Raw genomic sequence first — 12,343 nt, forward strand, 5'->3', positions numbered from 1 at the left:
TTTTTTTAAAATACCAGCTTCTCTCCTTGGAGAAGTAATTCCATTTATTTTGCAATAATTAACATATAAACTCAATTAAATGTTACACTAGCAGCTAAAGTTATTAAAATATTGCAGTTTAACATCATCTGTCATTTTTATGGTATTCTAAGAACAGTAAGGTCAAGACAGACTGGCAAGTGTCAGAGCTGTTCCCCACTCTGGCACTTCGAGTATAGAAAGGGGGGGCCCACAAGATACTTTAAAATACCCTACCACTAAAGGCTTCTGTTAAATACACACTATGGTCACAGATTTCCTGATCTTGGATGTACTTCCTCCATCACCCAAATGCAAAAACCCCTTTGAAAAGCAGTAAGACACACTTGGGAATTTCTTCCAGTGGGGTACCCTTAAGCTCTTTAACCCTCCCTCAGGAGAGTGCTTTGAAAAAAAACACTGTAATGTTCTTAATAGCTGATACTGTGCATGTGCCTTAGACTGTACAGAACCTCCTGTTTTCTAGGACATAGGAATCAGATCATGGTCTTTAAAAACATGATTTTTATTAGAAAAACCAAGAAAACATACATGATAAAACATTACCTGGTTGCTAGGTGTTACAGAGCAACTGAAAAAAGATTAAAGCACAGAGAATTGCTTCCCTGAGATCCAGTTAAAAAAATATAGTGTAAGTGGGGGATGGGGGCTTACCTGGGCTCAGCACAAAAAAGTCTAAAACTCAAAAATAAAGAAAAAACCTGATCACATCTGACTAAACATCCCCTGTTCTACTTGCATATCTATTTTTCCAAGATTTAGTACTTTCCAAGGCATGAATGTCACTGAATAGCCATGCCTCGCTCCCTGGCTTAATTTGTCTCCCAGCTCTGCTCTGGTCATACAAAGACTGTAACAGGAAGATCACTGATTCCAATTAAAAAACCCACACTCTGTTTTCATTGGCTCTCCTGGCTTCCTGCCAACTCACTTCCTGCTTCCCTAGCATTCCTGGAGATTCTCAAGGACCTACTGTCTAAGATTTTTTAATCCTTACAGGCAATTTAGTTAACTGAATGGCTGGAATGTCCAGAAAAGGGTTGTACCCCTCCTGTTCATCACAGCAAGTCATATTTAAGTGTAATAACTTTTCAAAATTAGCAAGAAAGTTTGTAACAGTCTCTACTTTGGAAGCACAATAAACTGGACATAATTTACTCATGTGAGAATAGACTTCACTCCAGAACTAAGTCTGCATCTAGTATCCTTGGTTGGTTGTGATTAAATTCAAATCTGAAATATCTTAAACTTTCACGATGATTCATCAGAGTATCACAGTACTGCCAACTTTTGCAATTTTATCATGAGACTTGAAATATTGGTGGTTTTTTTAGAACCCCAACTCCTGGAGCTGAGCGAATAGGAATGAATCTCAGCTTTTGGTTTTTTTTTTTTTAATTTAACCCCTTTGCAGACAGAAATTTAAAAGCATGAGCTAAATGTGGCCCAGTAGTTCAAAAACTAGATGGCAAGTAAAAAGTAAGCCATTTCTATTTTTAAAAAAATCATGATTTTAAAGAGTCTGACTCCTAACTTTTTAATGCCTTAGCTTGGCAATAGTGCTGTTGTCCACATTTTTTCTTGTCAACAAATTTGTGATTTCCATTGCAAGATGCTGGCCTCACAAGCATTATCCATGCCTTTGTAATCTTCACATTGGTTTACTGCAGTGAAGTTTCAGTGAAAGACCTCTTAATAGTTGTAGGTAGTATAAAATGCGGCTGGACATTAATTGTGTTTCACAGATGCACAATAATACATACATATTGCAGGTCCTGTATTTCTTCATGACCACCTTTCTCTGTGGTGACAAAAAGCCAAACAGTTAAGATCAACTTGGGACACTTGAATTGACTATGCCTAGAATTTAACAGGGTGTTCTCAGTGAAGACCATTAAATTTCAGAGGAAATTGCAAGGTCCAACAACTCTAGAATTTGATGATGCATACTGTGAGGCCTATATAATAAGCTTTTTTTTCCAGGAGGGAAGTGAGGATGTTGAAGAAGCAGATGACTGTAATATCAGGAGCTGTTTTAATTTCATGCTTTACATTTTGTTAATTACCAGTTACTATTGTTCTATATGTTTGTTCTTTGAAATTAAATTTTTGGATGGAGGCCTAGAGATGTAATAGGCACAACTATACAAGAATACTATTTGGAAGGGAGCTATTTACAAACTATGCAAATGGGATTTGTTTCATGTGTTGAGTTTTTAATCATTAGTAATGTTTATCTTTAGTCTCTGAGTATTAGGAGCTAAATGTCATTTAATATGCTTTTTATACTGTTGGCTCAACAAGGCTAGTGAGAGACCCTCTTGTAAATAGCAAAACACACTCCATATTTTTTCAGTTGGTGGTGCTTGACTCCAGGATAATGAGAATGAGGAAATGGGTTTGCTATGGGGTCGGTCTACACACCAGCTTCTATCATTGCAGAGCCTTGTAGCATAGTGGCAGGGCCTCCAGCAACAGAGTCTGCCCAGCAGGGAGCTGTGGTGGTAAAAAATATCTGCAGTCTGCTGTGGTATAGGAGAGTCACAGGAACCATCACAGCCATAAAGCAGGTAGCACTGGGTGTCAAGGGATCATTGCAAGCAGCGAGGCCAACAGTCTGATTCAGCACATCCCTGCTAAAGAATCTGCCCACTGGGATTCCATCAACCTGATAGATGAGACTGCTTTCTTTTAGTGGAACCTTACTAGGTGGGTGAGGCACTCTCTTTCTGCCTCTAATTGTGAGCTTCCCCTAGATGCAGTGATCCTGGCTAATGCATGGAGGTACACTTAGCCTCTATACAGAGAAAGGTACAAAATCTGACAACACAGTCATTTGATACAGAGGCTACGTCTACACTACGAGTTTTCTTGGCAAAAAATATGCAAATGAGGGACTCATTTGCAGGAGTTGCGATCTCACTTGCATTTTTTTTGCCAATCCATTTTTGCACTGGGGTTTTTGCGCAAAAACAAGCAGCATGGATGTTTTCTTTTTGCGCAAAAACCCCTTTTTCCGTAAGATCCTTATGCCCCAAAAAAGGAGGTTAACCAATCTTGCAGAAAAAGGTGTTTTTGCACAAAAAGAAAACGTCCACGCTGCTTGTTTTTGTGCAAAAACCATAGTGCAAAACAGATCGGCAGAAAAAATACAAATAAGATCGTGACTCATGCAAATGAGTCCCTCATTTGCATATTTTTTGCCGAGAAAACTCATAGGATAGACGTAGCCTAAGTGTATTGAACGTGCCACTAAAGACTTTCTATTTTTTTTAATCAGGAGAACAATGATAATCTCTTCTAACTGCGGATACTTGCAAATAAATCTTGTCTGAAACTTTTGGCTACGTCTACACTGCACTCTCTTGTGCAAGAATATGCAAATGAGGTGAAGCGGTGAATATCACTGTGCCTCATTTGCATACGTAAGCCACCATTTTTGTGCAAAAAAACCCTCTTGTGCAAGAGCCAGTCTGCCTGAAAAAAAGCAGCAGAACAGTTCTTGTGCAAGAGGGTGGTTTTGCACAAAAAGGAGCGATGTAGACGGCTCCTTTTTGCACACAAGCCCCTTGCCCAAAAATGGTGACTCATTATGTATACAAATGAGGCACGGTGATATTCACCGCTTTGCCTTATCTGCATATTTTCTTGCACAAGAGAGCGCAGTATAGACACAGCCGCAGCGGGTTTGGTAGAATGTTACTCATTTCAGCCACGTATAATGGAACTGATCTGACAAAACAGTGTGACAAGGAGAGACACTGCTCATACAGTTTTCAGTTAACAATGTGTGACCTGTGATGGAGCACCACACAGCCTACTGTAATTCTTAGTAGGCCATCCAACTCATAGGGTGCGTCTAGACTGGCAAGATTTTGCGCGAAAGCAGCTGCTTTTGTGCAAAAACTTGCCAGCTGTCTACAATGGCCACTTGAATTTGCGCAAGAGCACTGACTTTGTAATGTACAAAATCAGTGCTGCTTGCGCAAATACTTTCCCGCTCCCGCTCGGGAAAAAGTCCTCTTGCACAAGAATACTTGCGCAAGAGGGCCAGTGTAGACAGGGAAGAACTGTTTTGCGCAAAAAAGCCCCGATGGCTAAAATGGCGATCAGGGCTTTCTTGTGCAAAATCGCGTCGAGACTGGCCACGGATGCTTTTGCACAAAAGCATCCGTGCCAATCTAGATGCGCTTTTGCGGAAATACTTTTAACAGAAAAACTTTTCTGTTAAAAGTATTTCCGTAAAATCATGCCAGTTTAGACACAGTCATAATGAATGGGAAACATCTCTCAACTCTCCTGCATAGATTATCTGCATAGTTTGAGTAGCAGATCTGTTGCACATTTGAGTAGAACTTCCCTGTCATTTTTCAGTCTAGAGTAACCATGCTCTGTCATTTGGACACTTTTTCTCATAAGCATTTCTTAATATATAAAAAGCCCAGGTACCAAACACACAACACTGTTTTATTTTTTGTGGGTGAGTCATTTTGTTTCAAAAGGACTTCAAGTGTCAGCTTACCAGTCCGTGAACAAAATCTATTTATTTATCCTTTGCACTCCACTAGGTTGCTGGAGCAGCATGAGCCCAGATAATCAGGGAGTTGTATCCAATTCCTCTGTGCTGTTCTCCTGCACTGAGCAGATCTTGGCACAGCAGAGAATGTGGGCTAATATCTCAACAATGCACTATATGTTGTGACAGAAAGGCAGCTCTGAAATAGCAAATGCCCTGGTTAATTAAGGGCAGCTGAGAGAGTGGCACTAAAGCAAATAAGGGCCAGCTGAGCTGACTTCAGGCAGCCCTGGGACCTCTTTAAAAGCCTTTCCAGGGGAGGGCAAAGAGGAGCTTGGAAGGAGGCAGAGAGGAGTCACACCTGATAAGGTTTGACTGGAGATGCTGACAGAACAGCAGCATTGTTAAGAGAGGGGGAAGGTGAAGAGCTCCAGCAGGGGTCTCCTGTCCCCAAGCAATCAGGGAGTTCAGCTGGTAACTGGGGAGGATTGGTAACCCAAGCTGACCAGAAACATCTGTCCTGACAGCCATTTTGCCAAGGGACAGCCCTCCACAAAATGCTGAAAGGGGTAAGCAAAACCTGTGCTGCAGTACCTAGACTGGAGATTGTAGACTGAACACCACTCGGGGACTTAGGAGTGGGACTAACCCTGTCATAATCTATAAAGAGCCATGAGTATCTTCAGGAGTCTCCTTACTTGTCTTCCACCATGACACCAAAAACAGTTCATCTAGTATCATCTGTAATAGCCACATAACACACATTTGGCTCATTTTTAAAATTGCTTCTTAACCTACAGATTTACAAGAAGGTGCATTTTTAACATCTGCTACACACTCATTTCATTTGTTTTGTCAGACCTTTATAATGAATATTTAGAACTAGGTGTGAAAAAACCCCAAACATTACATTTTGCACGATTTAATACTATTTCTGCTCATAAAGATCTGATGCACATTAATGTATTAAACTTTTTAGCGTAAACCCAAATGTGCTATGGAGGGATAATCTTCATAACTAGATCTCATAGAGTAGCTCACAGTTATCTCTTTTTCCAGCCAGTTTCACATTTTGTTCTGTTTGCATACTGTTCACAAAGAGATTGGCAAAACTGACTTTTTTTTTTTAAAGAAATATTTTAGGAATATCTCAAGCAAATACTTTGTGCTCAGCATAAGCAGTTAGATGTGATTCTTTAGAATCTGCATTGTTTTGATTATAAAAGCACCACTTTCTTACATGAAACTGCATTTAAAATTGCAAAAAAACAAGGTTACCTTGCCAATTTCTAAATTCCACAACATTATGTAGCTGGTTTTCTCCTCGTTGTAGTTAGAAAGTACCAGGTGGCTTCCAGTATAGGTCAAGGCAGCATTGTGTAAGAAGAGCATGGGTGTTTTACTTTTAAGAGTGTGGAGATGGGATAGGGCTTGCAAACTGAACACAGAAAGATGGTGCGCATAATATGAACACACTATTACCTAGGAAAAGACTGCTGCCATTTCAGTTGCAAGTTTAAGTACTCTTCTGCATTCCAATTGGTTTAATTCCTTTTCTCTATCTGTTACTTATTTAGATTTAACCAAACAAGATTTTATGAAGTACAAAAACTGCCAGAGAAATTCATCTTTCTGTTTCTTTAGACATAATTCTTAATGCATTTTGACCTCAAAAGCAATTAGTGGTTATAGGTGTTGGCCAAAAAAGAATAGATTCTAGAAGAGTGGCTCTAATGACCTTCAGTAGAATTCTGCACCTTAATTATAAACCATCATACCTATGGGCTTATCTCAATTATCACGTTCTCCGAAGAAAAAACAGCAGTCAATCTCCCTGTTGGCTCTGTGCTATAATGTCTGAACATGCACTTGGGGGGAATGGGTACTTTAAATCAGACTGGGAAATGCTTCAAATTAAAACCATTAACAGTATACAGGACCTGTATTCTGTACACAGTGTCTAAATAGGCTGCATAACAACCAGGTTATTTTTTCCTTTAAAATCTGTATAAAATCATATAACAACTCCAAAACTGCAACTGTCTTGCTATAAGTTAAACACTTGTTGGCAGGATTCCCAAAAGGAGAAGGGAAAAAATGGTTATTTAAATAAATTAATAATCCTTGCATTTTAACCCTTAGCAACTCAGGCCCCCCTACTGCCTTTGCAAAATTGAGTTTTACTTAGTCATGTAAATTATGTTCTCCCCTAAACACACTTGCCTATTTCAAGCTCTTCTTGAGAAGCAGATCATAATGAAACCAACATAACAGAGTGAATATAACATAGGAGAGATGTACAAAAGAAAATAAAACACAAAGCAAAACAAAGGCATTTGTGTAAATGCCATCTGTTCATGACTATTACAAAGTGCAGGTCAGTAGACAGAACCAAATGTGGTTAAGAAACTGTTGTCATAAATACAATATTATGGTGTGTCAACTCTACATCACATCAACCGATGAAAGAATTTGTACTGCACCATGGGAAGCCATTTTTCATTAATTTGCAGGACAACATTGATTTGCATGCTAGTCTCCACACTGTGCAAGATGCCATGCAGACATAAGAAGATAATCCCAGGCCAAAGCTTAAAGTTCTAGACCCCAATTCTACAAACCTCGGTGGAACAATTCATGTGCATAGTTATCTATGTACAGCTTTAGATGCTCAGTAGTGTTCCCTGTAAACTGCAGGAGAGCACAGCTCCAGGGGTGGTTAATCAGCCCCACCCAATCAGTCAGTTCCTCACATGGAGCCCTGAGCCTCTGACTGGGCAGGGCTGATTAATTACCTGTGAAGCTGTGCTGCCAAGCAGCTTAGAGGGAACACTGATGCTCAGCTCTCCTGGAACCATAATTGTGAGGCTTGCTTAATTCACACTTTTAAAGTACTTTGAGAGATTCAGATGAAAAGTATTACATAAGTGCAAAGCAGTAACATTATATTTTCTCTTGTAATGTACTTATCCTATTCCTAACCTTTTCATCTCCACTGTGCAGGTACTGATCAATAGCATTGCACTTCTCATTAGCAATTTGCTGCAGCTTCTCCAGCTCTTGTTTTACCTCATTTTCCAACCTCCTTGTCTTTCCAGTATTACTTTCATTACACCTTTCCCAAGGCATCTGAAGTACTAAAATAACAGGATGGAAGGAGAAGAGATAGGGCTGCTATGAGAGACATGTTATTAAAACAAAAGGTAAGTCTGCTGTCATGCAATCTGTTTACTCTGTGACTAAAGCAAAATCACACACAGGGAAAGCAGCAGTTAAATAACATGGAGTCAGTATAGCCTTAAGATTTCTATCCAATTTAGTCTGTCAATCACTATGGTAATTTTAAGTAGGTTTTAGCAATTTGGTTCTGTAATTGCCATACACTAGCCATGATGGATTCAAGATCACACCTCTGCATTTACTTAGGAGTCAAAACAGAAGCATTTGGATTTTGATTACTCTTCATTTCTCTGGCTGAAAAATCTTTTGGTGAGGAAGAAACTGCTTTGAGAGGTATTTTTTTTTTATATTGGAATAACTTCTGGTGGTGAGTGACAAACTGGAGAAGAGTGCTATGTAAGCGTGAAAGCCTGTCTCTCTCAGAAGCTGGCCTAACAAATGATATTACCTCACCAGTCTTTTCTTTGGGATTTGCAGGCAATTTTAAATTATTTTTTTCTAGCAGACCGACAGGTAGGTAGCCAAGGAAGCACAATGCTACTCTAGCATCCAATCACTTAGATATCCTTAGTATCATTCCCAGGAACCCAGTTATGATCCTGTGCTGTGATGCCTCTGACTGTAGCTGCAATGGGACACCTTGAGTAGCTTCATCAATATTGACATCAGGACTTCCTAGTGAAGCTGTTGGAGATGCTGTGTGACTTAGTAACCAAGTGCACAAGTCTCATTGTTTTGGGAGAGAGAAATACCTGCCCAGACAATGTCTGATTCCACGACACAAACTATCTGAGTTCTCTAACTTAGGCTGCTCACAGGCAACCTCCAAATCCACCCACACACCAGTAATCTAGCAGGTTAATTTTGTCTGAACCAAACTTCATGTTTCAAACTAATTTTTCTTAAGTTGGAGTGAACTACAGGCTCCAGTTCTTATTTATTGGTGCTGCCTAGCAAGATCTCTATTTAGGAGCATTACAGATGCCTGCATTATAACACTACTGGTGATAAATCCCCAAAGACTGTATAGAAATAAATGTTACATGGCCATTTAAAATCTGGAACTTGCTCCAATATGATAATAGTAAATCACATCACAAATATGACATACAAATAACATTAAGCACTCCATTGTAGCATTAAAGGATTGTTAGACACTATGGGCACTGCTAAGCTATTCTGTCCACCAGCAAGTGTTGATCGGCATTGTGTCTACAGCTCCTGGGAACAGCCACCACTGCACCATCCTGGAAGAAGAGACAGTGTTCACGCCTTCCTGTGGCTGTCTGGTGCAGAAATGGGGGGTAGCTACTACAGCTGTTTCTCCTCATTTCTCCTTTGACAGTGATTGCTGCTAGTTCTTGCAATCTGGCAACACAATGCCTGCAAGACAGCCAGTCCTTGTCTGGGTGAAGAGGCCCTTTTCTCCATCTCCATCTTATGCTCTTAAGATATTGCTACACTGAAATTAGATACCTGTGGCTGAGCTCCCTTGCAAGATCCTAGAGCCCAGGCTCCAGCCCAAGCTCTAAAAGCCTGAGTCAGCTGGCATAGGATAATCACAGATTTTAACTATAATATAGACATACCTTAGGCTATGCCTAGACTGCCGAAAAAGCGGACTTGTTTTTTCACCAACCCTGTAATCCTCATTGTATGAGGAAGAACGGATGTGTTGAAAAAGGAGGTTTTTCTGAAATTTGGCCCCATGTAGTCAGGACAAGTTTCGGAAAAAGCCTCTCTTGAAAGAGAAGCGGAAAGATATGCAAATTGCGACTTTTCTTTGTAGTATAGACCTAGCCTTAGGCAGGGGACAGACACAGCCTAGCCCTAAGGGTATTAGCCAAAACAAGAAATTTGCATCTGAAGGTTATAGCTTTGAGTAATCCAAATTTCAGTGCCAAATGTGTGATTCTAACTCTAGACAATGGTCACTGTCAACTGCCAATTCAACCTTAGGTTAAAGTGAGGCTTTTTTAACCTGTTGCTCCCTTTCCTCTTTTCCTTTTGGACAGAATACCCTTGTACTTGGTCCTGGTATCTTTAGACATGAAATGGCCAAGCAGAATGCATTGCAAGGGAGCCTTGTCTTTGTACTCTGGCCTTATCCGATCCTTTACAAATCCAGTTTCCATGTTCCAAATGATGAAATGGTCTCTGAAAAAGTTCAGAATGTGCTTTTACCTCACATGAACCAGCAATAACTGAGCTTAGCTGAACAATTCTCTCAGGCCCTACTAAGACCTGAAGGGCCTGATTCAGCCAAACAGGCACAACTATATAAGTTGTACTTCTCTGATCCACTGAGGACCCTAACACTGCAATAGGAATTTATCTCACGGCTGGCATCACAAAGATAGGGTACAATTCTGCTCAAACTCAGGTCAGTGGGAATTTTATCGCTGAGTTTTATGGAACTATTTTTTCATCTCAGATGCAGTGTATATGCAAATAACTGCTCATGTGGAGTTCTCAGTTTTAATGGGAGGCACAATCATTTTCACGGAAGGAGGAGGACTGGTAGCTTTGCAGGCTGAAGGCAGTAAGCACCCTGGACAGAGCAATGCTGAAGGCAGAGACCTGGTGACCTGAAGGCAGCTCCATGAAGGCTGAAAGGATCTGTAGGCTGAGGTCCTGAGGCAAGGATAAAGAGGGTGCTTGGAGCTGTGGGAAAGTGGCCTGGAGAAATCTATGGAGCAGTTGGAGGGGGTACTGCAAACAGCAGACTTGTACAGGGTCCCTGGACTGGGACCTGGAGTAGTGGTTGGGCTTGGGTCCCCCCATCCATCACCAGTGGGGAAGTGTCTAAGGTGTGTTGAAGATGAATAATGCCATAATAATGATAAAAGGTATCAATACACTGTCATTCCAACAGTTACCTGTGCCTGTCAAGGGTTACCACAGAGAGCCTATCAACACCTCTGAAATTTACATTTTTTTTCTGATTCACAGTGACTTAATCTTAATGGAAAGACACTATCTGCATGTCCAGCCATCTTCCAGTCCATATGCAATATGTCTATTATATTCAAATGTATTTTAACTAAAATTGATAAGTACCCCAACCAGTGTTCCCTCTAAGATTTTCCATCCATGAGCAGAGTGAGTTTTGTTTTGTGCACCAATATTGAGGTTGTGCGCTTGTTTTGATGTGTGACATTGTGGCACCTAAGTTAGAAACCTCTCCCTTTTCCTCTCTGCTGCCATGTCTGCCACTCTTGCCTCGCCCCATCTGCTCCCCTGGTGCCTGCTGCCCCTCACCCTTTGCTGTCCTGGCTCTTGCCCTTCTCACTCCCCCCATGGGACTTACCCCACCTACCCATCCTCTCTGACCCCTGCACCTGCCCCTCCTTTCCCCCTGTGCCCACCCCTCCACTAGCCCCACTCTGATCATCTGTAGCTACCCCTCCCCATCCCCTCACCTAACACCTCCCTCTAGACGCCTGCCTGCCTCTCTCCTCTGGTGCCTATCCCTCCTCTTCCCTCCCGTCCCCTCCCCATGTCTGTCCTTCTGCTTCACCCTCCACAATCCTCCTGGCACCTGAACCTTCCCTTACCTCCTACACTCTCCTGGTGCCACCCCCTTCCCTCAGTGACCCTGTCCTCCCCATACCTGCCCCCTTGCCTCTTCCTCCCTGGTGCCCACCCTCTGTCTCAGTTTTCCTCACACCCCTCTGTGCCCTCACACATGACTTGCCCCAACCCCTGCCTTCCTCATGCCCACCTCTTCTTTCAACCCCTCTTCTCTCAGCACCCATTCCTCCCCTCTCCTCTTCCTTCCTTTTGCCCCCATTGCCCATTCCCTCTTCTCTCCCAGCATCACCCTGTCCACTCTCCTCTCCCACCCCCACTGACACCTTCCCATTCCTCCCCATCCCCACTCCTCCTGCCCTTTCCCCTCATTGTCTCCTCTTGGCCCCCTGGCATTTGTGTTTCCTCCACCTTGCCCCTTTCTTCTGCTGCCCTGGCCCTCTCCTCTCCCGTCAGCACAAGCCCCTTCTTCTCTTCACCCCTACTTCCCCTTGGTTCTCTCACTACTACTTCCCTTACCTTCTGCTATCCTGACACCTGTAGCTGCTGGGTGAGGCAGCATGGCAGGTGGCTGCCCTGCATGTTGGGGCTAGAGTCAGGGCTGTGGTGCTATGTTTAGTACTGCGGCCCTGGCCTAGGAGCAGCTGCACTGTGGCCTGATACCAGTCCCGGTGCACAGGGCAGCTGCCCACCGTGTGGCCCAGACCCAGGACAGCTGGGGCTAGCACCACAGCCCTGGCTTCAGTCCCGGCACACGAGGCAGCACGCTCAGGGGTCATGGTGCTATTTCTAGTACCATGGTTCTGGCCTTAGCAGCCATCATGAAGCCATTGCTCCTGCTGCTCTCAGGGGCTGGGCCTTGCGGCAGGTGGCTGCTCCATGTGCTGGGACTGGAGCTAGACCATGGTGTGATTTTTTTTTTTTTTTTTAAAGTACCAGCCCAGGCAGGTCGTGTGGTGGCTGCCCAGCTGCTCTTGAAGTGGACAGTCATCCGCCATGTGGCCCCACTCCTGGGAGCAGTTGGGGCTGCAGCTATGTGGCTCTGCCCTGGGGATGGGCAAGAATGAAATTCTTTGT

This window comes from Pelodiscus sinensis, chromosome 5, assembly GCF_049634645.1.
Source record: "Pelodiscus sinensis isolate JC-2024 chromosome 5, ASM4963464v1, whole genome shotgun sequence".
Taxonomy (NCBI): domain Eukaryota; kingdom Metazoa; phylum Chordata; order Testudines; family Trionychidae; genus Pelodiscus; species Pelodiscus sinensis.